General features: G+C 47.1%; 1 protein-coding gene across 2 annotated transcripts in view; it reads left to right on the top strand.

Annotated features, from left to right (window-relative positions):
* The window catches only part of LOC139749345 (zwei Ig domain protein zig-8-like), a 93,565-nt gene that overhangs the window by 11,441 nt on the left and 57,555 nt on the right, over positions 1 to 24,569 (top strand). The gene's annotated exons all lie outside the window — the stretch shown is intronic.

A 24,569-nucleotide genomic window follows, 5' to 3' on the forward strand; every position in this document is an offset into this window, starting at 1 on the left:
TTTGTATGTTTTAGTGCAAGCTGGGCAAGAGTGTAGTGTACCGAAGTGTAGTGCAGTGTACTGAAGTGTAGTGTAGTGTAGTGCAGTGTAGTGTAGTGTACTGAAGTATAGTGTAGCGTACTGAAGTGTAGTGTAGTGTAGTGTACCGTATTGAAGTGTAGTGCAGTTACTGAAGTTTAAGTGTTGTGTAGTGTACTGAAGTGCAGTGTAGTGCACTGAAGTGCAGTGTACTGAACGACATCTCATGCCAGTCGTTAGGAGGCGATGACGTCAGTTCTCATGGAAAACGGGAGTGGAGGTGTATCACGGAGTTAATGATCGTCAGTAATGACTGTGTCTGAGTTCGAATCAGGTAGGTGGAGAGGAGGGGAGAGGAGGGGAGGGGAGGGGAGGGGAGGGGAGGGGGAGGGGAGGGGAGGGGAGGGGGAGGGGAGGGGAGGGGGGAGGGGAGGGGTTAATGGAGACATCAGCTTGCCTGGTCAGGCCTGGTGGGGTGGTGGGGGGTAAGACTGGGTGAGGATAATAGTGCATGAAGCTGTGCCGCCGATCACTGGATCAGTCTCGTGGGTTCGATCCTCCTCCCCAGGAAACAGTTTCCTTGATGAAATGCGTTACAGAAGATTCCCCCGCCGAGATCCCACACACAGGAAGACATCATTACAAGTGTCACAAAATCAACTGTATGTACCACATAATCTTTTCATAAAATTTTAAAGTAAAATGAATAATGTTAATACAATTATTTGTTAAGAATGATTCATAATTTCGATGAATATGAATGAGTTTTATTAAACTTAAGCTGTTCCTGAACCTCTGAAACCCGGAGTGACTCTGCAAGCTTCAGTGAGGTTTACCAGGAAGGTAAACCCGTAGGTAACCTCACACTCTGTGGTGTACACGACCCCACGTACACCACACGGTATGAGGTGTATACACGACCCCCGTGCACAGTACAAGATGTACAAGTACACACAGCTCCCCATGTGGACCAAAAGGTGTGTAGGTACTTATGTCCAAGTTTACACTACAGGACCCCGTGCTCCATGTAGACCACAAGGTGTGTAGGTACACACTCCCCGTGTGCACCGCATGGGGTGTAGGTACACACGCCCCGTGTGCACCACAAGGTGTGTAGGTACACACTCCCCGTGTGCACCACAAGGTGTGTAGGTACACACTCCCCGTGTGCACCACAAGGTGTGTAGGTACACACGCCCCGTGTGCACCACAAGGTGTGTAGGTACACATGGCCCCGTGTGCACCACAAGGTGTGTAGGTACACATTCCCCGTGTGCACCACAAGGTGTGTAGGTACACATGGCCCCGTGTGCACCACAAGGTGTGTAGGTACACATGGCCCCGTGTGCACCACAAGGTGTGTAGGTACACATTCCCCGTGTGCACCACAAGGTGTGTAGGTACACATGGCCCCGTGTGCACCACAAGGTGTGTAGGTACACACGCCCCGTGTGCACCACAAGGTGTGTAGGTACACATGGCCCCGTGTGCACCACAAGGTGTGTATGTACACATGGCCCCGTGTGCACCACAAGGTGTGTAGGTACACATTCCCCGTGTGCACCACAAGGTGTGTAGGTACACATGGCCCCGTGTGTACCACAAGATGTGCAGGTACACATAGCCCCGTGTGCACCACAAGGTGTGTAGGTACACATGGCCCCGTGTGCACCACAAGGTGTGTAGGTACACACAGCCCCGTGTGCACCACAAGGTGTGTAGGTACACGCGCCCCGTCCATGAGAGGCTGGGGTAGTTTCGTATGCAGTGTGAGCAGTGGTGTCGGTCCGCCTGGTTATATACGACCCTCTGGCCGTAACCAACACCACCAAAACAAAAAATTAAGTTTTGATATGAGGGTCACACACAGACACACAGACACACACACACACACACACACACACACACGTCTGAACTGCCTTCGACTGAACTCAAGAACACCTTCACAACTTTCTTCCCCAAACTCACGTATGTCTCTGACCCTCCCTCCCCCTCGGCCTACTGGTCTTCCTGCCCATCCACCACACAGCAGGGGCTGCTGGAGGGAGGCGCAGGGAGTGACGTGCAAGATGAACCTGGGTCAGGTTCCTCCTAACACCATCTCAGAAGGTCCTCCAACCACACTGGTCTTGCCGACTCTCTCTCTCTCTCTCTCTCTCTCTCTCTCTCTCTCTCTCTCTCTCTCTCTCTCTCTCTCTCTCTCTCTCTCTCTCTCTCTCTCTCTCTCTCTCTCTCTCTCTCTCTCTCTCTCTCTCTCTCTCTCTCTCTCTCTCTCTCTCTCTCTCTCTCTCTCTCTCTCTCTCTCTCTCTCTCTCTCTCTCTCTCTCATATCCAGCAGTTCAAGAAGAAGCTGCTGCTGCACCATCCTCATTACCGTCACCTCTTGACACCAGAGATCCCTCGTCCCCAGGTTGCAGTTGGGCACCACAGCCATATGGAGGCCATCCTAGCTGGTACAGGCCAAAGTAGTAACTGCCATCACAACCATTGTGAACATCATCAGTAATTACTACACTAACAACATCATCAGTAACCACAACACTAACAACATCATCAGTAACCACTACAACAACATCATCAGTAATCACAACACTAACAACTCACTCTTGGTAAACACTTTCTGTTTAATTCCCATCCCAACCTTTCTAAAGCCTCCTCCACATTACTGTGATATTCTTTTCTTTTTACATTCTAAGATTCTAACTAAAGTTAATTCAATAAACTGTTAATTGATATCATTATCAGTGTGTGAGTATAGTCTGATTTGTAGGGATGACCTGGGTGTGCTGAAATGGCTCGGATATGTGGAGAGGATGAGTGAAGAGAGAAGAACAAAAAGGATCTTTCCGTCAGGAATGGACGGAGTAAAGAGAAGGGAGGAAGGGGAGGCTGAGGAGGGTAGAATGAAGGAGGCTTTCGGGTTTCGGGGCCTTAACATCTAGGAAGGAAATAGGTTTGCACTGGATAGAATGAAATGGATCGATGCGGCATATGGGGGGCAACGTATTGTCAGAAAGCTGAATTCGGGTATCGAGGCCTTAACATCTAGGAAGGAAAAAGGCGTGCACTGAAAGCTGAATTCGGGTATCCAGGAAGGAAAATGATGTGCATTGGATAGAATGAAGTGGATCGATGTGGCATATGGGGGGCAATGGGCTGTCAGCAAGCTGTATCATGGTAAACGAAGCGAGCAAGATGAAACGTACGCGAGGCATGGCTGTGGATTGTGAACTCTGGTTTCGATGCATCATGAGCTAATATGCGTGTCCTAGACGTTACCTCGCTAAAATGAGAACTACAATTAAGTATGAAGATATCATTATCACCATCATCATCAATATAGTATAATAATCATTACGTATAACTCTGGGATAGAGGACTGGAGATAGGGGATAAACTCTACTGCTCACGTATCTTAGGACGACTAAGGGATAAGGATTGTGAGATGGGGAGGGTGTGCTGAAAACTCTCTCCCCTCCACTATTATTACTTTCCGGCAGAAGGGGCACAGGATGGAGCCAATCAGGGTGTTTTTTCTAGAAGGTTCGATCATCTGTTCCTGACGCTACCTCGTTAACACGGGAAAGGAAGAAGAAGTAAGAAAAAAAGATATTATTATTATCATTATTATTAGTATTATAACCATTATTATCGTTATCATTATTATCATTATCATCATTATTATTATCATTATCATTATTATCATTATTATTAGTATTATTATCAATATTATCATTGATATTATTTCATTAGCAATGATGAAAATAATATCATTAATGATAATAATGATAATACTGATAATAAAAATAATATTTTCCGATTTCTTTCGTTCATGTTTACAACCTCATTTTCAGTCTCTGAAATATTCTCAGACGAGAAATCCAAAATGAACTTCAATACCTAACTTCACATCTCGGTAGAAATTCCACCGGAACTCGAACCCAGGACCCCAGTCTTCAATGTTCAATTTAACTTCCATTCAATTTCGTTCATATTACCAGACGAGTTTTGAAATGAATAGCTCAACCCCCCCCCCCCTTCACCCACCCACTAGGGAGGAAAATATCCCACTGGAGTCCACCACCCACAACCCACCACCCACTTGGAATCCCACCCACTTCATTCCCACTCCAGGGGTGTGTCTGAATTCCTTGTTTTCTAAGACGACCTTATTTCAAGGATTCGTTACCTTATCTAAGATAACCAGAGCGGATGATATCCGGGCGATAGATAGAGCCGGATGGAAGGGTGGGATTTCTGGATAGACACAGAGGGTGTGGATAGATGGATGGGTAAATGGTGTGGCTAGATTCTGGAGATATGTAGACGGATGGATAACATCTACTACGTCGGATGCGATATATAGATGGAGCCGCGTGAAGGATGATGGATGATGATAAGGGATGATGATGATGATGGATGATGATGATGATGATGGATGATGATGATGATGATGGATGATGATGATGATGATGGATGATGATGATGGATGATGATGATGATGGATGATGATGATGATGGATGATGATGGATGATGATGATGATGATGATGATGATGGATGATGATGATGGATGATGATGGATGATGATGGATGATGATGGATGATGATGATGATGGATGATGATGATGGATGATGATGGATGATGGATGATGATGATGGATGATGATGATGGATGATGATGGATGATGATGATGGATGACGATGATGATAGATGATAATTCCAAGATAAGAAAGGAAAAATCATTCGTGTGGATAGATAGGATAGATACCATGTGAATCCTTGATGATAAGGGATATGGTTGAGTGAAGACGATAGACAGAGATAGATGGAGATATTGCAACTAGATAATGGTATCTTTTCTAGTACCTAGCGACATGTTTCTAGAACACAGTCGCTCTATGTTACAGTTCCGGGACACAGAATCTCTGTATTGCAGTTGTTCAAGACAGCTGTGTCCCGAACCCAGTTCTAGAACACAAATGTTCTAGACACAATCCTAGTAAATATCTACACTAGAGACAGGTAGAGAACCTGTCCACCAGTAGCGACAGACCTGGCCTGTCACTTCCCAGGGGACAGAAGTCTGACCTCGACGCCTGCTCCTCCGTCTAAGTCTGTCCCAAGGCTGATCCCAGCGCGTTCTCCTCTGTCTAAATCTATCCCAAGGCCACCGCTCCTTCGTCTATAAGTCTGTCCCAAGGCTGAACCCGCAACCTGCTCTTCTGTCTAAATTTATCCCACGTCTGATTCCGTCGCCTGTCTAAGGCTAACCCGACCATAGCCTTCCATAAATATGCAAAATTTTATATTCATAAGAGAATACAAAAGTCTGCTGAGGGCGTCCCGCCCTTACAACTACTTCAACACATTACTGTAACAAAATGGTAGGGGATCGAGCCCGTGTCCTCACGATAGAGCCGCGCGATCTGAAAGATCCAGTTTGTAATGAGTTCAGGAGAAATCATGACAACACAAACAACTGCCATGAAATTCAGTGTTTGGCTTTCATGACCTATGTTTGTCAGAGTTGGCTGTTATGTGATGAACATAGCGAATATATATATATCATATTATATATATATATATATATATATATATATATATATATATATATATATATATATATATATATATATATATCCCTGGGAGAGGACATAAAAAATACTCTCGTAATCCTTGCGTATAGCAGAGAGCGACGAAGAGGGAGGGAACAAGGGGCTGGAAACCCTTCCCTTCTTGTATTTCAGTTTCTCAAAGACGGAATAGAGGAGGGAACCAAGCGAGGAGTGCTCATCCTCCTCGACGGCTCACACTGGGGCGTCGGAGTGTGTGTGGATGTAACCGAGATAAGAAGGGAGAGATAGGCAGCATGTTTGAGGAGAGGAACCTGGGTGTTCTGGCTCTGAGTGGAACAAAGCTTAATGGGAAGGGGGAAAGAATAATCTAGCAATGTACTATAGGAGTAAAGTCACGGGTCAGTGTGTGAGCAGGAGTTGCGGGGATGTGTGAAAATAGTGTAAGGTAGTGGAGTGAGTGAGTGAGTGGCAAGACTGACGATGTGGGGTAACAAGGAAAGTGGATCACGAGAGGGTGGGTGATTGTTGGCGCCTATATACAACACGTAACGAAGGGCATCAGGTCAGGAGGTGAGTGAGTGCCTTTCGGGAAGTTGAGTGAGTGCGTCAGCCATTCTCATGTGAGGGATCGTGTAACAATGACGTGTGATTTCACTGTAAGACGACTGGGTGGTTTGGTCGGCTGAGGGGATAACGAGTGGGAGGAGGAGGAGGAAGAGGGGCAGGGCATGGGGTACCCATTGTGAACGAAAATGGTGAACAGCGCGTGGAAGTGTGGGTTAGAATGGACAGGTGATTAGGGACACCTGGTTTAAAAAGAGGGAACCTCCGTAAGTATGTGTGGGTGAGCTGGTCATTGTTGAATTATATTCTGATTGTTAGGCGTGCAAAAGAGAGACTTTTGGATGTCAATGTGTTGAGAAGGGCAGCTGGTGGGGTGGCGATGGTGCACGACTGTAAAGGCTCTAGGAAAAGAGGAAATGATATGGGTGGGAAGGGCGCGGTGAAAGTGTACAAGCTTGGAAAAGGGGCTTGTGCTAAGAGATACTAGGAGAGACTGGGTGAAGAATGGCAGACAGTGAGAGTGAACGAAAGTCGAGATATGGATGAGAAATGAGAGGCATTTACGGAAGCACTGTCACCATGTGCAAGGATGGTGTGTGGCGTTAGGAAGGTGAGACGTGGACAAGAGAAGGTGGATAGTGTGTGGTGGAATGAGGAAGTTAAGTTGTTAGCCAAACATACTTTTATTGACAATATTCCTCGTTAACGAAACCATTCGATATTTGAAACAAATCCTAAAGTGGATCTAACAATACCTGTAACTTTAACATTATCTGTACCTCTAACAATATATGTAATTAACATTACCTGTAACTGTAACGTTTCTCGTAACTGTAACATTTCCTGTAACTAACATTATCTATAACTGTAACATTTCCTGTAACTCTAACATTTCCTATAATCAACATTACTTGCAACTCTAACATTACCTGTAACTTTAACATTACCTGTAACTTTAACATTACCTGTAACTAACATTACCTGTAACTGTAACATTACCTGTAACTAACATTACCTGTAACTTTAACATTACCTGTAACTTTAACATTACCTGTAACTAACATTACCTGTAACTGTAACATTACCTGTCACTAACATTACCTGTAACTAACATTACCTGTAACTCTAACATTATCTGTAACTCTAACATTACCTGTAACTTACATTATCTGTAACTGTAACATTACCTGTAACTCTAACATCTGTAACAACCCAACACTACCAACTTCACTGGCGTACCCAGGTTCTTTATGGCAGATAATGTGTGTTTATGGGTGACAGGAGGTATTACAGAGAGAGGTATGGTACTGTCTGTCTATCTCGTACTCTGGCTAATCTATTCATGGAATATATCAACAACAACTTACTGCCCAGACTATTTTCCCCAGATCAAATATAGCTCATGTTTGTAGATGATATGTTTTTCTATTCGGCCCAACGATAGAAATATTTTGAAGATTTCTACTCGGAGGTTGACGTCAATCATCATCGTATCAAAACATAATCATTATTTCACGAGAGAAATTGTTCACTTTACTCTCCCAGCCCCGTACAAGATCTTGTAACATCAATAGTTCTCTTTCATCATAATCAATTATGTTAAGGATAGAGACCTTATGATATTACCGTGATGAGACACTAGGTCATAAAACTCTGCAGGTCAGGTCACAGCGGGTGGAGTGACCTGGTGTTCACACCCCCCCGGGTCACAACGCTCTTCAGATATACACAGGTTGCCTGGGTCTGCATATGCGTACATGTTTCCCGCCATCTCATTCATCGTCAGTAACAATTAAGAAGAGCTCCAGGGCCTCTGTCCTGATGGGGTTCTGGCGGCTATAACCCCCTTTACCCTGGGGGAGGAGGTGGGGTGTCTTACGTAAAGCTTCAAGCCTGCGCTCAACACAGTAGCTGGGACAGGATGGACTCCTGTGAAGCAGCGAAAAATTTCTTCGACGTGACTGCTATCTTGTTTCGTCAACCGAAACTGACACAGCCTTGCCATAACTGACTTTATACGGGTCGTGCAACCTCAAACAGGGCGGAGTCCAGGAACACCTGTGCTTATATATATATATATATATATATATATATATATATATATATATATATATATATATATATATATATATGTGTGTGTGTGTGTGTGTGTGTGTGTGTGTGTGTGTGTGTGTGTATACACTCAAGAGACTATTATCTCTATAATTCAAACATTCACTATCTTTCCCCCTTTGCCTTTCTAAAATGACCTCACAGAGGCATTCCACCAATCCACTTCTCGTTTCATCAAACTTCCTGCTATGACTTTTTCACCTCGCACATCTCCACCTCCAACACCCCCCATCTACCACCTCATCATCAGTACATTCAACAGTCCTTCAAAATACTCATTCCATCTCCTCTTCACCTCGTCTGCATCTGTTTACACTTCCCCCATCTATCCCCTCACGAACGTGAAAAACGGTGGACAAGTATGAAACTATATAGATAGCTAGATAGATTGTTAGATAGATAATAGCAAGATAGATAAATACTGACATAGACAGATAGGTAGTAATATACATACACACATACATATCTTCTAAAACATATTCACGTACCCAGCAGGTATCCACTTAGCTTCACATTACATTATTCACTTAGCAACATACAAATTTACATTCCATTTGTCATCAGGGAACACACAGGATTTCATATTGTATGTCGCAGCTGAATTAGAAAAATGTGATGATTTGTTGGCTCTTCATTATGGTGGGTTGAGTGGGTGGTTAGCTGGGTGGGTGGGTGGTTAGCTGGGTGGGTGGGTGGTTGGGTGGGTGGGTGTCTGTCTGTCTACAGTACGGGAAGGGAGTTCTACACTCGTGAGTCCCCATCTCTTGACCTTTCCCCAGTATATTGCATCTTTCAAAACTCCAGGATGTGGTCGACATTCACAGTCTTATGACCCAGTTTCTCCGCCACTCTTGTACAATGCAACAACGTATATACACATTTTCTAACAAGTTTCTTGCGTCATTTCTTTTTACAGCTTCCGGTTATTCTAAATGTGCATCTCTTTCTCGCAGACCCTGACTGCTGACATTACCAAACTGGTTGAGAAGCTTGAACACTGTGATCAGGTCACCCCTTACTCTTTTGTCTTTCATGGTGGACAAATGTAATGCCATTAACCCCTCACAGCTCTCTTAATTCTGGTATCATCTTTGTTGCCTTCTTCTGTACCTTCTCTATCAGATTTTTGTGCGTCTTTAACTACGATAACAAAATCTAAAAGGCACATTCTACCTTTGGCTTTGAATATAATGTGAACAGTTTTCTGAGCATTTCCTTATCCATGTATGTGGACATATTTGTACGTATCTGTCAACAGACAGTTTATATTCTTTACAGTCCTCATAATGTGCGTCTCCAGCGATAGGTTTCTCACAGTTTCTCACAGAGGGAGACCCGCAGCTTCCTACCTGTTACAAGAAGAATCACATTGAGTTCTTTTTTCAATGTGATACATCCTCACGCTGTCACATCCTCACTGACCCATCCTCACTGACCCATCCTCACTCTGACCCATCCTCACTCTGACCCATCCTCACTCTGACACATCCTCACTGACCCATCCTCACTCTAACCCATCCTCACTCTGACCCATCCTCACTGACCCATCCTCACTGACCCATCCTCACTCTGACCCATCCTCACTCTGACACATCCTCACTCTGACCCATCCTCACTCTGACCCATCCTCACTGACCCATCCTCACTCTGACCCATCCTCACTCTGACACATCCTCACTGACCCATCCTCACTCTGACCCATCCTCACTCTGACACATCCTCGCTGACCCATCCTCACTCTGACACATCCTCACGGACCCATCCTCACTGACCCATCCTCACTCTGACCCATCCTCACTCTGACACATCCTCACTGACCCATCCTCACTGACTCATCCTCACTGACCCATCCTCACTGACCCATCCTCACTCTGACACATCCTCACTGACCCATCCTCACTGACCCATCCTCACTGACCCATCCTCACTCTGACCCATCCTCCCTCTTAACCATCCTCCCTCTTACCCATCCTCCCTCTTACCCATCCTCGCTGCTTTTCATTTACCTGAGTTGAATTTCCGACCAACAGTGGACTTGGTCAGGGTCCCCTCGTAATCTGATGCAATCCTCTCATCATTCCTCACTTCCCCTCATGACCTCGTCATCATCCACAAACATATTCAAATATAAGTCCACGTTCTTCCGTCAAGTTATTTACACAGACAAAACAATGGCTGCAGCAGCACTGGGCCCTGCAGTAAGCCACTGGTAACCCTAAACATTTTCGTAAAAGGCTCGTCTGTCATAAGTCCTTAACTCCTGCCACATGGGATAATATTCTTCCCACAGAAGTAATCTTCCCCCGATATTCCTGCCTGAAGATCCATCTCCTCAACCAGCCTCCTGTGTGTCGCTGTGTCAAATGCTTTCCGGAAGTCCAAGAACAAACAGTCCACCATTATTGTCCAAACCGGAACTCATCCTCTTGTACAAGTCTAAGAGGTTTCAAACACACCTTCTTTCTCTGAATCCTTTTGTTGTGTCTTATCTAATAAGCTTCTTCTGTCTTATACGTTATCTATTTGCTCTCTGGTTATCTCTTCCTGCGTTACAAAGCCCACACTCGCAAGCAGTTTCCAATCTGCAGCAGAGCGCAGTTTCCTGATCTCTCATCTGAAACATCAGCAAAACATTTTGCCATCTCCTACGTCCCTGACACTATACCTTCCTTCTGCAACGTGTTAAGCAAGATAACAGACGACTTGCACGGTGTGTGTCTACTGCACACATGTTCAGCACAGGTGGAGACGCTCCACCATGACCATCAAGCTTGTATGGGTCAGGGTACTGTCTGTAGTGGTCTGCTGAAGTTATTCTCATTATTTCAGTGTTCGCCTGGACCTCCCATCCCATCCCATCCATCCCACTGGTGTTGGTGCTACAGTGTCTTCCACTGTGAGAACACTACATTACCATCGGGCTCTCGCATAGCCTTATATTATCCTCTAGAATTCCACCAAATGCTCTATAATGAGCAGGTTACTACAGATGAACTTATGGAGAAATGTGTGTATGTGTGTGTGTGTGTGTGTGTGTGTGTGTGTGTGCCATAAGCAGTGGTACAATGTGTGTGTCCGGCTCCATTCTCTGTCAAATCATATATATATATATATATATATATATATATATATATATATATATATATATATATATATATATATATATATATAAACCTTCAATTATCTACTTCCATCGAGACACCAGAACCAGACATTATCCTACCTACTCACACGTCCTTGTTGTCACCCGTCGGTAATGTCAAACCCACGTCAATACTGTCCGACACACGTCGATAATGTTAAACCCACGTCAATACTGTCCGACACACGTCGATAATGTTAAACCCACGTCAATACTGTCCGACACACGTCGATAATGTTAAACCCACGTCAATACTGTCCGACACACGTCGATAATGTCAAACCCACGTCAATACTGTCCAACACACGTCGATAATGTCAAACCCACGTCAATACTGTCCGACACACGTCGATAATGTCAAACCCACGTCAATACTGTCCGACACACGTCGATAATGTTAAACCCACGTCAATACTGTCCGACACACGTCGATAATGTCAAACCCACGTCAATACTGTCCGACACACGTCGATAATGTCAAACCCACGTCAATACTGTCCAACACACGTCGATAATGTTAAACCCACGTCAATACTGTCCGACACACGTCGATAATGTTAAACCCACGTCAATACTGTCCAACACACGTCCATAATGTTAAACCCACGTCAATACTGTCCAACACACGTCCATAATGTTAAACCCACGTCAATACTGTCCGACACACGTCCATAATGTTAAACCCACGTCAATACTGTCCAACACACGTCCATAATGTTAAACCCACGTCAATACTGTCCGACACACGTCGATAATGTTAAACCCACGTCAATACTGTCCAAAGGAAAACCCCACAAAAGAAATGCCTTTGAGGCGAGCAGTTCCCCAAGTCTGCTACAGACATTTCCACTGAGGTGCACCTGTCAAAATATACCACAAAGTTGCTTGTGGCCATCAGCAGGAGGCTCCTCACACAGCAGTGTGGCCATCAGCAGGAGGCTCCTCACACAGCAGTGTGGCCATCAGCAGGAGGCTCCTCACACAGCAGTGTGGCCATCAGCAGGAGGCTCCTCACACAGCAGTGTGGCCATCAGCAGAAGGCTCCTCACACAGCAGTGTGGCCATCAGCAGGAGGCTCCTCACACAGCAGTGTGGCCATCAGCAGGAAGCTCCTCACACAGCAGTGTGGCCATCAGCAGGAGGCTCCTCACACAGCAGTGTGGCCACCAGCAGGAAGCTCCTCACACAGCAGTGTGGCCATCAGCAGGAAGCTCCTCACACAGCAGTGTGGCCATCAGCAGGAGGCTCCTCACACAGCAGTGTGGCCATCAGCAGGAGGCTCCTCACACAGCAGTGTGGCCACCAGCAGGAAGCTCCTCACACAGCAGTGTGGCCATCAGCAGGAAGCTCCTCACACAGCAGTGTGGCCATCAGCAGGAGGCTCCTCACACAGCAGTGTGGCCATCAGCAGGAGGCTCCTCACACAGCAGTGTGGCCATCAGCAGGAAGCTCCTCACACAGCAGTGTGGCCATCAGCAGGAGGGAGCCAGGCTCCTCACACAGCAGTGTGGCCATCAGCAGGAGGGAGCCAGGCTCCTCACACAGATAACACCAGCGTTGCTACAGCCAGACTCATGGTGGGGTCGGGGCCCTGAGCGTGGCGCTCCGTGTTGACAGGTGCTACTGTGGCGCTGCTCCTGCCGGAGGGTTGAGGCAGGAGCAGACCCAGGTATTGACGGCCACACGCTGGTTAACTTGTGGCAACCTAACCTGCCACACGCTGGTGACCTGGAGGAGGGAGGGAGAGAGAGAGAGAGAGAGGTTCTTTTCCTCTCTCTCTCTCTCTCTCTCTCTCTCTCTCTCTCTCTCTCTCTCTCTCTCTCTCTCTCTCTCTCTCTCTCCGTCCACCCTACTGTCAGTGAGAAACGAGAGAATCACAAATTAATGGTCCCACCCCGCACCCCCCCCCCTACTCCCACCCTCCAACCACCCCAGGCAAACACAATAGGCCATAAAAGTCAAGAGGAAAAGACACACTGGACCAGTGTGTGTGTGTGTCTGTCATACTAACCACTGGACCAGTGTGTGTGTCTGTCATACTAACCACTGGACCAGTGTGTGTGTCTGTCATACTAACCACTGGACCAGTGTGTGTGTCTGTCATACTAACCACTGGACCAGTGTGTGTGTCTGTCATACTAACCACTGGACCAGTGTGTGTGTCTGTCATACTAACCACTGGACCAGTGTGTGTGTCTGTCATACTAACCACTGGACCAGTGTGTGTGTCTGTCATACTAACCACTGGACCAGTGTGTGTGTCTGTCATACTAACCACTGGACCAGTGTGTGTGTCTGTCATACTAACCACTGGACCAGTGTGTGTGTCTGTCATACTAACCACTGGACCAGTGTGTGTGTCTGTCATACTAACCACAGGACCAGTGTGTGTGTCTGTCATACTAACCACTGGACCAGTGTGTGTGTCTGTCATACTAACCACAGGACCAGTGTGTGTGTGTGTGTGTGTGTGTGTGTGTGTGTGTGTGTGTGTGTGTGTGTGTCCCTGGCTTACCTCAGCAGCCCCCTCCCTGCAGCCAGACTTATCATGCTCTCCTTCACTCTCAGCAAAACCCGGGGAAAATATATACAAAATATGTGTATAATGCTCGTGTGTGTGTGTGTGTGTGTGTGTGTGTGTGTGTGTGTGTGTGAGGAAGGAGGCGAACACTTTAGAAAATGTTTATGACATTTTTGGGATGGAAGAACATGGTAGGAGGCAAAGTGGGTCCGGCACGAGCAACACTTGTGTTGCTGGAGGGTAACGTGGGTCCGGCACGAGCAACACTGTGTTGCTGGAGGGTAACGTGGGTCCGGCACGAGCAACACTTGTGTTGCTGGAGGGTAACGTGGGTCCGGCACGAGCAACACTGTGTTGCTGGAGGGTAACGTGGGTCCGGCACGAGCAACACTGTGTTTTTGGAGACGCGATAACTACAGAACACTGGGTCAGGGTACAGGGTGTGTTTGTGTTGCATGTACGGACAGGAACATGATACATGAGTGACAGTGATACATGAGTGAGAGTAATACATGAGTGAGAGTAATACATGAGTGAGTGATACATGAGTGAGAGTGATACATGAGTGAGAGTGATACATGAGTGACAGTGATACATGAGTGACAGTGATACATGAGTGACAGTAATACATGAGGGAGAGTAATACATGAGTGAGTGATACATGAGTGAGAGTAATACATGAGTCAGAGTGATACATGAATGAGAGTGATACATGAGTGAGAGGAATACATAAGTGAGAGTGATACATGAGTGAGTGCTACATGAGTGAGAGTAATACATGAGTGCGAGTAATACATGAGTGAGTGATACATGAGTGAGAGTAATACATGAGTGAGAGTCATGAGACATCTTCACCTCACACTTGAAGACGATGATTCTACCATCAATTATCCTGACAAGCCTTTGTTCACAGGTAAGTGTCATCCCACTATAGCCCCATGGTTGGCCAGGGTTCGAATCCCGGGTCATGGGCAGCCAGCCAGCACACATCCGACCCAACAGCTGTTCACCCTCTCTCCCAACATCCCCCAACCCCCACCCCCCCATCCAGTCGATGAAAGGCCCCCCCCCCCCACCATGTGTATGTATGTCCGTACGTACGTATGCATGTATATATGTATTCGTACACGTGTATGACGAGACATGGTCCTCCCTATGGCTTGGGGCAGACTTGTCACAACCACGGCTGTGTTGAGCATACAGGGGGCCCAGCGCTGAATATGTATGACTGTTATCTGCATGTATGTCATGCGTCAATACCACACCAACCTGGTGTTCTGGTACGGCCATGAGGTGTGGGTTGAGCAGAGGCGCCCTTGGGGGCCCCACCCGAGGCGCCCTGGCAGCCATACTGGCGCGTGACGGAATACATCATGGTTACGATGAACACCCACCCCCCCTACCCCCTGCTGTAGGATTTATATTTACTGTATGATGCATATACATATCTCTCAGGAATGATACATATACATATTTTTCATGACTGATGCATATACATATCTCTCAGAAATGATACATATACATATCTCTCATGACTGATGCATATACATATCTCTCATAAATGATGCATATACATATCTCTCATGACTGATGCATATACATATCTTTCATAAATGATGCATATACATATCTCTCATGACTGATGCATATACATATCTTTCATAAATGATGCATATACATATCTCTCATGACTGATGCATATACATATCTCTCATGTATGATGCATATACATATCTCTCATGTATGATGCATATACATATCTCTCATGTATGATGCATATACATATCTCTAATGTATGATGCACATACATACATACATATCTCTAACGTATAACGCACATCTCTAATGTATGATACACATACATATCTCTAATGTATGACGCACATACCTATCTCTCATACATGACGCTCATACATAAGTGTATGTAGTGAAACATGTTAAAGTATAGCATTATATTTACGCAATTTATGAATTAGCTCACGAAATGCTATGCATTTTTAACCGAACACGTGCAAAAAAAAAATAATAAATAAACATATCGAAATGTCCCACATAAAAATTTCAATCTATATTTCAATTTTTATGGATCCATTCTCGAAAAAAAAAATTTAATCGGGGGGAAAGGGGGAAGGTGAGGGGGAATATTGAAATTCCCGCTGAACACTGGCAGTTTGACACACCTTTCAACAACTACAAAAAAATATATACAAAAAAAATATTTTTTTTTCTGTTTCTATGATGAAACAGGTCAACATATCATTCATGTGGTATTGAGAAAATTATTTTTTTCGTGTGTGTGTGTGTGTGTTTTTCAGAGGCAAGTTTAATTACCACCATCGCTATCTATTTATGTATGCATTTCTTTATATGGTTTATGTTTATCTGGTTAAACAATTTATACTGGATTGTTATTATTGGGTTTCGTTTATATTAAGGAGGTGTGTGTGTGTGTGTGTGTGTGTGTGTGTGTGTGTGTGTGTCTGGTTTCTTAGCTGGTCTTTTGTGTAGTGGAGTGAGAGTGGTGGGACGAGAGGTGGGAGAGTAGCGTGGGAGAGGGTGGGGTGGAGTAGCAGTGGAGTGTGGCTTATCTCTCTCTCATCACCTCTCACTCGAACCTGCCTGCCACACCTCACTCTTATCTCGCCCTCATCTGCGCCTCTCACTTCACACCTCTCCCTCGACTGGGTCACTCTCACCTGTCTCTCCGACACCCACTCTCCCTAAACCCACCCTCCCTAAACCCACCCTTCCCCGCCCACCCTGCCTCCCCCACCCTCCCTCGCCCACCCTGCTGCTTCACCCACCATTCCTTACCCAACCTGCTTCACCCACCCTGCCTCATCCACCCTGCCTCACCCACCCTGCCTCATCCACCCTGCCTCACCCACCCGGCCACATCCGCCCTGCCACACCCACCCTGCCTCACCCGCCCTACCTCACCCATCCTGCCACACCCACCCTGCCACACCCACCCTGCCTCACCCACCCTGCCTCACCCGCCCTACCACACCCACCCTGCCTCACACACCCTGCCTCACACACCCTGCCACACCCACCCTGCCTCACCCGCCCTACCTCACCCATCCTGCCACACCCACCCTGCCACACCCACCTTGCCTCACCCACCCTGCCTCAACCGCCCTACCACACCCACCCTGCCTCACACACCCTGCCTCACACACCCTGCCTCACACACCCTGCCACACCCACCCTGCCTCACCCGCCCTACCTCACCCATCCTGCCACACCCACCCTGCCACACCCACCTTGCCTCACCCACCCTGCCTCAACCGCCCTACCACACCCACCCTGCCTCACACACCGTGCCTCACACACCCTGCCACACCCACCCTGCCTCACCCACCCTGCCACACCCAGCCCTGAGAGAGCTTCAGTCACGACATAAAGCTATACCTGGGGAGAGCCGTCGTTCGTCCAGCTCGGGAGCGGCGTAGGGTAAGGAGCAACACGCACGCCTCTCACACTCATTTGTTCGGCAGACAAAAATAAAGACAGGGATGAACGGGAGGCTGGGTCACCATGAGAGGTCATCCGAGCCATCGAGGTCACGGGACGGTGTGACCAGTTTGACCCAGAGTGACTGGTATGACGACGCCATGCAGATCTCAGGAGCTGATTTTAAACTGAAATCTCAATAATCCACAAGTTTACAGTTCAAAATTTCCTTTCCGTCTGGTGTGTAATGATGAGGTTTGCCACACCAACACCACGAGTGTAAACTTACGGTGGAGTGAACTACCACGACCAGACACCATCAGAGGAGCCAGATAACACAGAGATAACAAAGTGTTGGAGGAACACTGCAGCTAACGAGTGTAAGCAGAGCCACCAGTACCAGATATACGTTTTCTGTGAAGACACATTACATAAAGATGATGTGGGGGGGGGTTGTGAACTGTGTCCCTCAAAGACTACATATAATCAGGTGACATAAAGGCTGATGTGGAAGTGTCTATATGTAGCAGCTGTTACATACTGAACGAATATATGAAATTAAATGGCTTAAGACAATGCAGGAGGTACACAGACCTCTTTAAACAACGCAAAGTGAAGTAAATCATTTTCAACAAAGAAATCAAGTCTTTGGTTTAGCATAATAAAGCAAAAAACTGAATAGTTTTAGACAAACTTGGCATAAACTGGGACACTATATGAAGTGGCCAGTATGGCAATAAACATATCCCTTTAATGAAATATTGCTTTTAATACTTAATGATCCTTGAGCGACACAAGGATACAACACATCAGACCTGAAGCTACCTACACATACTGAGCTAATCATCTCTCGTCAGGCTGGTGGAAGGTGTGGTAAGGGTGGTTAACACTAGCAACAAATACAGTGAAAAAATCCAACGTGATTATGAAGATAACAATACAATGATATTATCTAAAATCAGATAAGCAAACATCGAGAACACGTGTCACGATATGAGATATATATATAAGGGATCAAGCCTTATAGACGTATGAGAAATATATATATAAGGGATCAAGCCTTATGGACGTATGATAACTACATAATGGAACAAGCCTTATTGACGTATCATAACTATATAAGGGATCAAGCCTTACGTATGAGAAATATATATAAGGGATCAAGCCTTATAGACGTATGAGAAATATAAATATAAGGGATCAAGCTTTACGTATGAGAAATATATATAAGGGATCAAGCCTTATAGACGTATGAGAAATATATATATAAGGGATCAAGCCTTATGGACGTATCATACCTATATAATGGATCAAGCCTTATTGACGTATCATAACTATATAAGGGATCAAGCCTTATGGACGTATGATAACTATATAAAGGATCAAGACTTATAGACGTAAAGTTAAAAATGATGCAGTGTTGCTTTACAATTAAAATACTTTTCCTGGGGCAGGTAGTAAGCTCATATAGAAAACGAGTAGATTAAGTTGTAAATTTAAATGGTGGTTTGGTTATTTGGCTTTAGGCCTTTCAACAGCTAGGGTCATTAAGGCCGTAAGCGTCAAGTCATTACAACCAATCAAAAAATCATGCATCATGCTGAAGACGACCCTGACACCACACACGACCTCACTGCATGTATGACCCTTGATAAGACCATACATGTTCTCACTGCATGTATGACCCTTGATAAGACCATACATGTTCTCACTGCATGTATGATCCTTGATAAGACCATACATGTTCTCACTGCATGTATGACCCTTGATAAGACCATACATGTTCTCACTGCATGTATGGCCCTTGATAAGACCATACATGTTCCCACTGCATGTATGACCCTTGATAAGACCATACATGCTCTCACCGCATGTATGACCCTTGATAAGACCATACATGTTCTCACTGCATGTATGACCCTTGATAAGACCATACATGTTCTCACTGCATGTATGATCCTTGATAAGACCACATACACTCTAAGTGTATACGTGGAACCCTGGGTAAGACCCAAGCCTTCTGTCTGACCCTCGCCTCTCTATCTGTACGGAGTTACAAACTTAAGATACCAGCGCTGTTCACCTGCAGACATGACCCACCCACCCACCAGGCCTCCTGTTATCTCTCCCTCCACCGTACCTTTACCCACCCTGCCTCACCCTGCCTCACTAAGCTTCACCCTGCACTCATCAAGCTTCACCCTGCCTCACCAAGCTTCACCCTGCCTCACCAAGCTTTATCCTACCCCACCAAGCTTCACCCTGCCTCACCAAGCTTCAACCTACCCCATCAAGCTTCACCCTGCCTCACCAAGCTTTACCGTGCTTCATCAAGCTTCACCCTACCTCACCAAGCTTCACCCTGCCTCACTAAGCTTCACCCTGCACTCATCAAGCTTCACCCTGCCTCACCAAGCTTCACCCTGCCTCACCAAGCTTTATCCTACCCCACCAAGCTTCACCCTGCCTCACCAAGCTTCACCCTACCCCATCAAGCTTCACCCTGCCTCACCAAGCTTTACCGTGCTTCATCAAGCTTCACCCTACCTCACCAAGCTTCACCCTGCCTCACTAAGCTTCACCCTGCCTCACCAAGCTTCACCCTACCTCACCAAGCTTCACCCTGCCTCACTAAGCTTCACCCTGCCTCACCAAGCTTCACCCTGCCTCACCAAGCTTCACCCTGCCTCACCAAGCTTCACCCTGCCTCACCAAGCTTTACCGTGCTTCATCAAGCTTCACCCTGCCTCACCAAGCTTTACCGTGCTTCATCAAGCTTCACCCTACCTCACCAAGCTTCACCCTGCCTCACCAAGCTTTACCGTGCTTCATCAAGCTTCACCCTGCCTCACCAAGCTTCACCCTGCCTCACCAAGCTTCACCCTGCCTCACCAAGCTTCACCCTGCCTCACCAAGCTTCACCCTACCCCATCAAGCTTCACCCTGCCTCACCAAGCTTTACCGTGCTTCATCAAGCTTCACCCTACCTCACCAAGCTTCACCCTGCCTCACCAAGCTTTACCGTGCTTCATCAAGCTTCACCCTACCTCACCAAGCTTCACCCTGCCTCACCAAGCTTTACCGTGCTTCATCAAGCTTCACCCTGCCTCACCAAGCTTCACCCTGCCTCACCAAGCTTCACCCTGCCTCACCAAGCTTCACCTTGCCTCACCAAGCTTAAGCGACAATTAATCTAAAAGTTTCCATTATCAAAAGAAGTCATTGTGGACAAAATTGTTAATTATAACTTTATTGCCTTTACTCTGTGTGTGTGTGTGTGTGTGTGTGTGTGTGTGTGTGTGTGTGTGTGTGTGTGTCCACAATGGGTGGGATGACACTGTTCTTTCTGTGGTCTGTACCAGCTGGGATCATGGGAAGAAGGCTAGACGGGGCGAGGGACGGGGCGAGTTGGGGAAGAAGAAAGTTGTGTGGATATTCTTTAAGTCCAGTCGCAGGGGAAGAGCAAGTGCCTCGCCTCCACGAAGGCTGTGAGGAAGTTAGCTGGAGGATTAAATGATGGTGTTGACACGTTCCCTCCCTCCCTCACCTCACCCACAGCTGAGTGTACCGGGCAAAGTAAACACTGGAGAACTGGCTTGGACTAAACTATGTACTTTTTAAGGTGGCTAAAATGTGAGAGAAATGTTGTCAACGCTGACTGACACCTGTGTCAGGGTGGTCACCGTACTGACTGTCCCTCAGGTCATCTCTGTGAGGATAAGGTCAACACAAGGGTCACATGTACCGTGCCACAGGTGAGGGAGTGGAATGTGGAGATGGCCCCTGGGAAGCGTCCAGCCCAGCGACGCTCACTGAGGAAGTGTGTTGGTCATGGAATAAGACTTGTGAACAAGCCAAGGTTGATGGCTTGGTGGATGGTTGTGTGGAGGTTGACCATACAAGCCAAGGTTGATGGATTGGTGGATGGTTGTGTGGAGGTTGACCATACAAACCAAGGTGGATGGCTTGGTGGATGGTTGTGTGGAGGTTGACCATACAAGCCAAGGTGGATGGCTTGGTGGATGGTTGTGTGGAGGTTGACCATACAAACCAAGGTGGATGGCTTGGTGGATGGTGGTGTGGAGGTTGACCATACAAGCCAAGGTGGATGGCTTGGTGGATGGTTGTGTGGAGGTTGACCATACAAGCCAAGGTTGATGGCTTGGTGGATGGTTGTGTGGAGGTTGACCATACAAGCCAAGGTTGATGGCTTGGTGGATGGCTTGGTGGATGGTTGTGTGGAGGTTGCCTAAGTAGAGAGGTGTGGTGATGTCCCCCCAAGATGAGTGCCACAAGGGGACGTCTTGCGTCTCCTGAGGTCGTGATCGTGGAAGTCTGGGATGCGAGGAGGCGTGGGTGGTGGGGAAGGTCTTCGTATCACCACATTCATGAGGGTCAGTGAAAGGTGAAGAGTGTGTGTGTGTGTGTGTGTGTGTGTGTGTGTGTGTGTGTGTGTGTGTGTGTGTGTAAACCCCTGTCACATCAGACTTTGACAAAGTAGGCTGGGGACTGGCATGATGGCAAATGAGAAGTCTGGGTTTTTCTTTTTTTTCACTTCGGGATCGAGAAAACATTGGAAGTTTTCCAATCAGTTGGTTATTTTGAGCACTGGAGCCCCGGGGAAGGGTGGCGCTAAGTGTGGGGCAGAAAGGACTGGATAATTTACGTGCAAAATCCTTCTTTATTTTCGGAGGTAAGTCAGTGGATATAATACAACATTTAACCCTTGGGACTGTGCAACCTTCTGGTCACGTCAGAGTCTTGTGCTAATTAGGGATGCTGGGACTGGCAGGGAGGGAGGGAGGCAGGTGGTGTCAAGGTGAGGGAGGGAGGGAGGGAGGCAGGTGGTGTCAAGGTGAGGGAGGGAGGGAGGGAGGCAGGTGGTGTCAAGGTGAGGGAGGGAGGGAGGGAGGCAGGTGGTGTCAAGGTGAGGGAGGGAGGGAGGGCAGGCAGGTGGTGTCAAGGTGAGGGAGGGAGGGAGGGAAGCAGGTGGTGTCAAGGTGTGGGAGGGAGGGAGGGAGAGCAGGTGGTGTCAAGGTGTGGGAGGGGGTGGTGGAGTTTGTCGCAGATGGTGACGTAGTGGATGACCTGATGGTTCCTCACGACACAGATGACCGACACACACAGGGAGGACTGACTCTGGCCACGACCAACACCTCCCGCTGACATGACCAACACCTCCCGCTGACATGTGGAACTGACTGATGTGTGTGTGTGTGTGTGTGTGGGTGTGTGTGTGTGTGTGTGTGTGTGTGTGTGTGTGTGTGTGTGTGTGTGTGTGTGTGTGTGTGTGTGTGTGTGTGGCTAAAACCTCATAAGCGTTATACCAAAAAAAATAATGAATAGAAATATATCGTTTCGGGCATGTAGGTCGTCCAGAGCTCTCTCTCTCTCTCTCTCTCTCTCTCTCTCTCTCTCTCTCTCTCTCTCTCTCTCTGGTGGCAAGTGAGCCAGTGTCTTCCTCCGCCCACACCAGGATCCGAGACGACTGTCTGAGGGCCTCGCCACGGCCTCTGCCCCCGCCTCCTCCTCCCTCCTCCTGCCACAGGTGGGCAGACACACCTGCGTCGGCTCTGTGTTGGAAAGTGTGTGTTACGTTCCACACTCAGGACGTTTGTGACCTCACAACGACGCATGACCTGCTCACTCACTCTCCCTCTCACACAGCTCACTAACCCGGGGGGGTCATGGTCACTCTCCCACCTCTCACACACCTAGAATCACTGTCCACCCCCCCCCCCCCCCTCACACGCCTGGACTCGCTGTCCCTCTCACACACACACACACTTCGACTCACGCTTCCTCTCACACGTCTCACACACCTAGACTCTCTCTCTCTCTCTTCTCTCTCTCTCTCTCTCTCTCTCTCTCTCTCTCTCTCTCTCTCTCTCTCACACACACACACACACACACACACACACACAGCTCACACACCTGGACTCACGAGTCTTCTCACTCACTCCCCCTTCCTCTCTCCCCCTCACACAGGAGCTCACTCCTCAACCTACCCAGTCTATCTATGTGTTGGTAAACACAATCATCCTCACTGCATCTTCCTCGTTAAATGAACTTGATCCCCACTCACGCCACCTGTACGCTACTCACACTGAGTGCACGCACTCCAAACACCTCCATCTATTTCTCCTTTCCCTGTCGCTCTTGTCTCTTAGCGCCTTCAAACTGTCTATTCGAACCTCCACACTGTCTATTCGCACCTCCAAACTAGCTATTCGCACCTCCAAACTAGCTATTCGCACCTCCAAACTGTCTACTCACTCTTCCCAACTGGCTATTCGCACCTCCAAACTGTCTATTCGCACCTTCAAACTGTCTATTCGCACCCCCAAATTGTCTATTCGCACCTCCAAACTGTCTATTCGCACCTCCAAAGTGTCTGTTGGAGCCTCCAAGCTGGCTATTCGCACCTCCAAACTGTCTATTCGCATCTCCAAACTAACCATTCGCACCTCCAAACTGTCTATTCGCACCTCCAAAGTGTCTGTTGGAGCCTCCAAACTGGCTATTCGCACCTCCAAACTGTCTATTTCTGTTGGCACCTGCAAAATGGCTATTCGCACCTCCAAATGGTCTGTTCGCACGTCCCGACTGAAAATATACTCTGAATTAAAAGTCTTTATTTGACGGGGTCACGGACACACTGCATGTGGCGACCATCGCCAAGTTACAGCCGACACTGACTGACCATCCCCAGCTGCTCGGGTCTTACGTTCAGGGAGGACACTGCACGACTCATCATCTAACTCTGAAATGAATCGTCTATCATCGGGTCTTCTGAAATGAATCGTCTATCATCGGGTCTTCTGAAATGAATCATCTATCATCGGGTCTTCTGAAATGAATCGTCTATCATCGGGTCTTCTGAAATGAATCATCTATCATCGGGTCTTCTGAAATGAATCATCTATCATCGGGTCTTCTGAAATGAATCATCTATCATCGGGTCTTCTGAAATGAATCGTCTGTCTATCATCGGGTCTTCTGAAATGAATCATCTATCATCGGGTCTTCTGAAATGAATCATCTATCGTCGGGTCTTCTGAAATGAATCATCTATCATCGGGTCTTCTGAAATGAATCGTCTATCATCGGGTCTTCTGAAAGATGAGTTCATCTGATGAATGACTTTATGCTAGAAATGATAGACGAATGAATTCCC

The sequence above is a fragment of the Panulirus ornatus genome, chromosome 7, assembly GCF_036320965.1.
Source record: "Panulirus ornatus isolate Po-2019 chromosome 7, ASM3632096v1, whole genome shotgun sequence".
Lineage (NCBI taxonomy): Eukaryota > Metazoa > Arthropoda > Malacostraca > Decapoda > Palinuridae > Panulirus > Panulirus ornatus.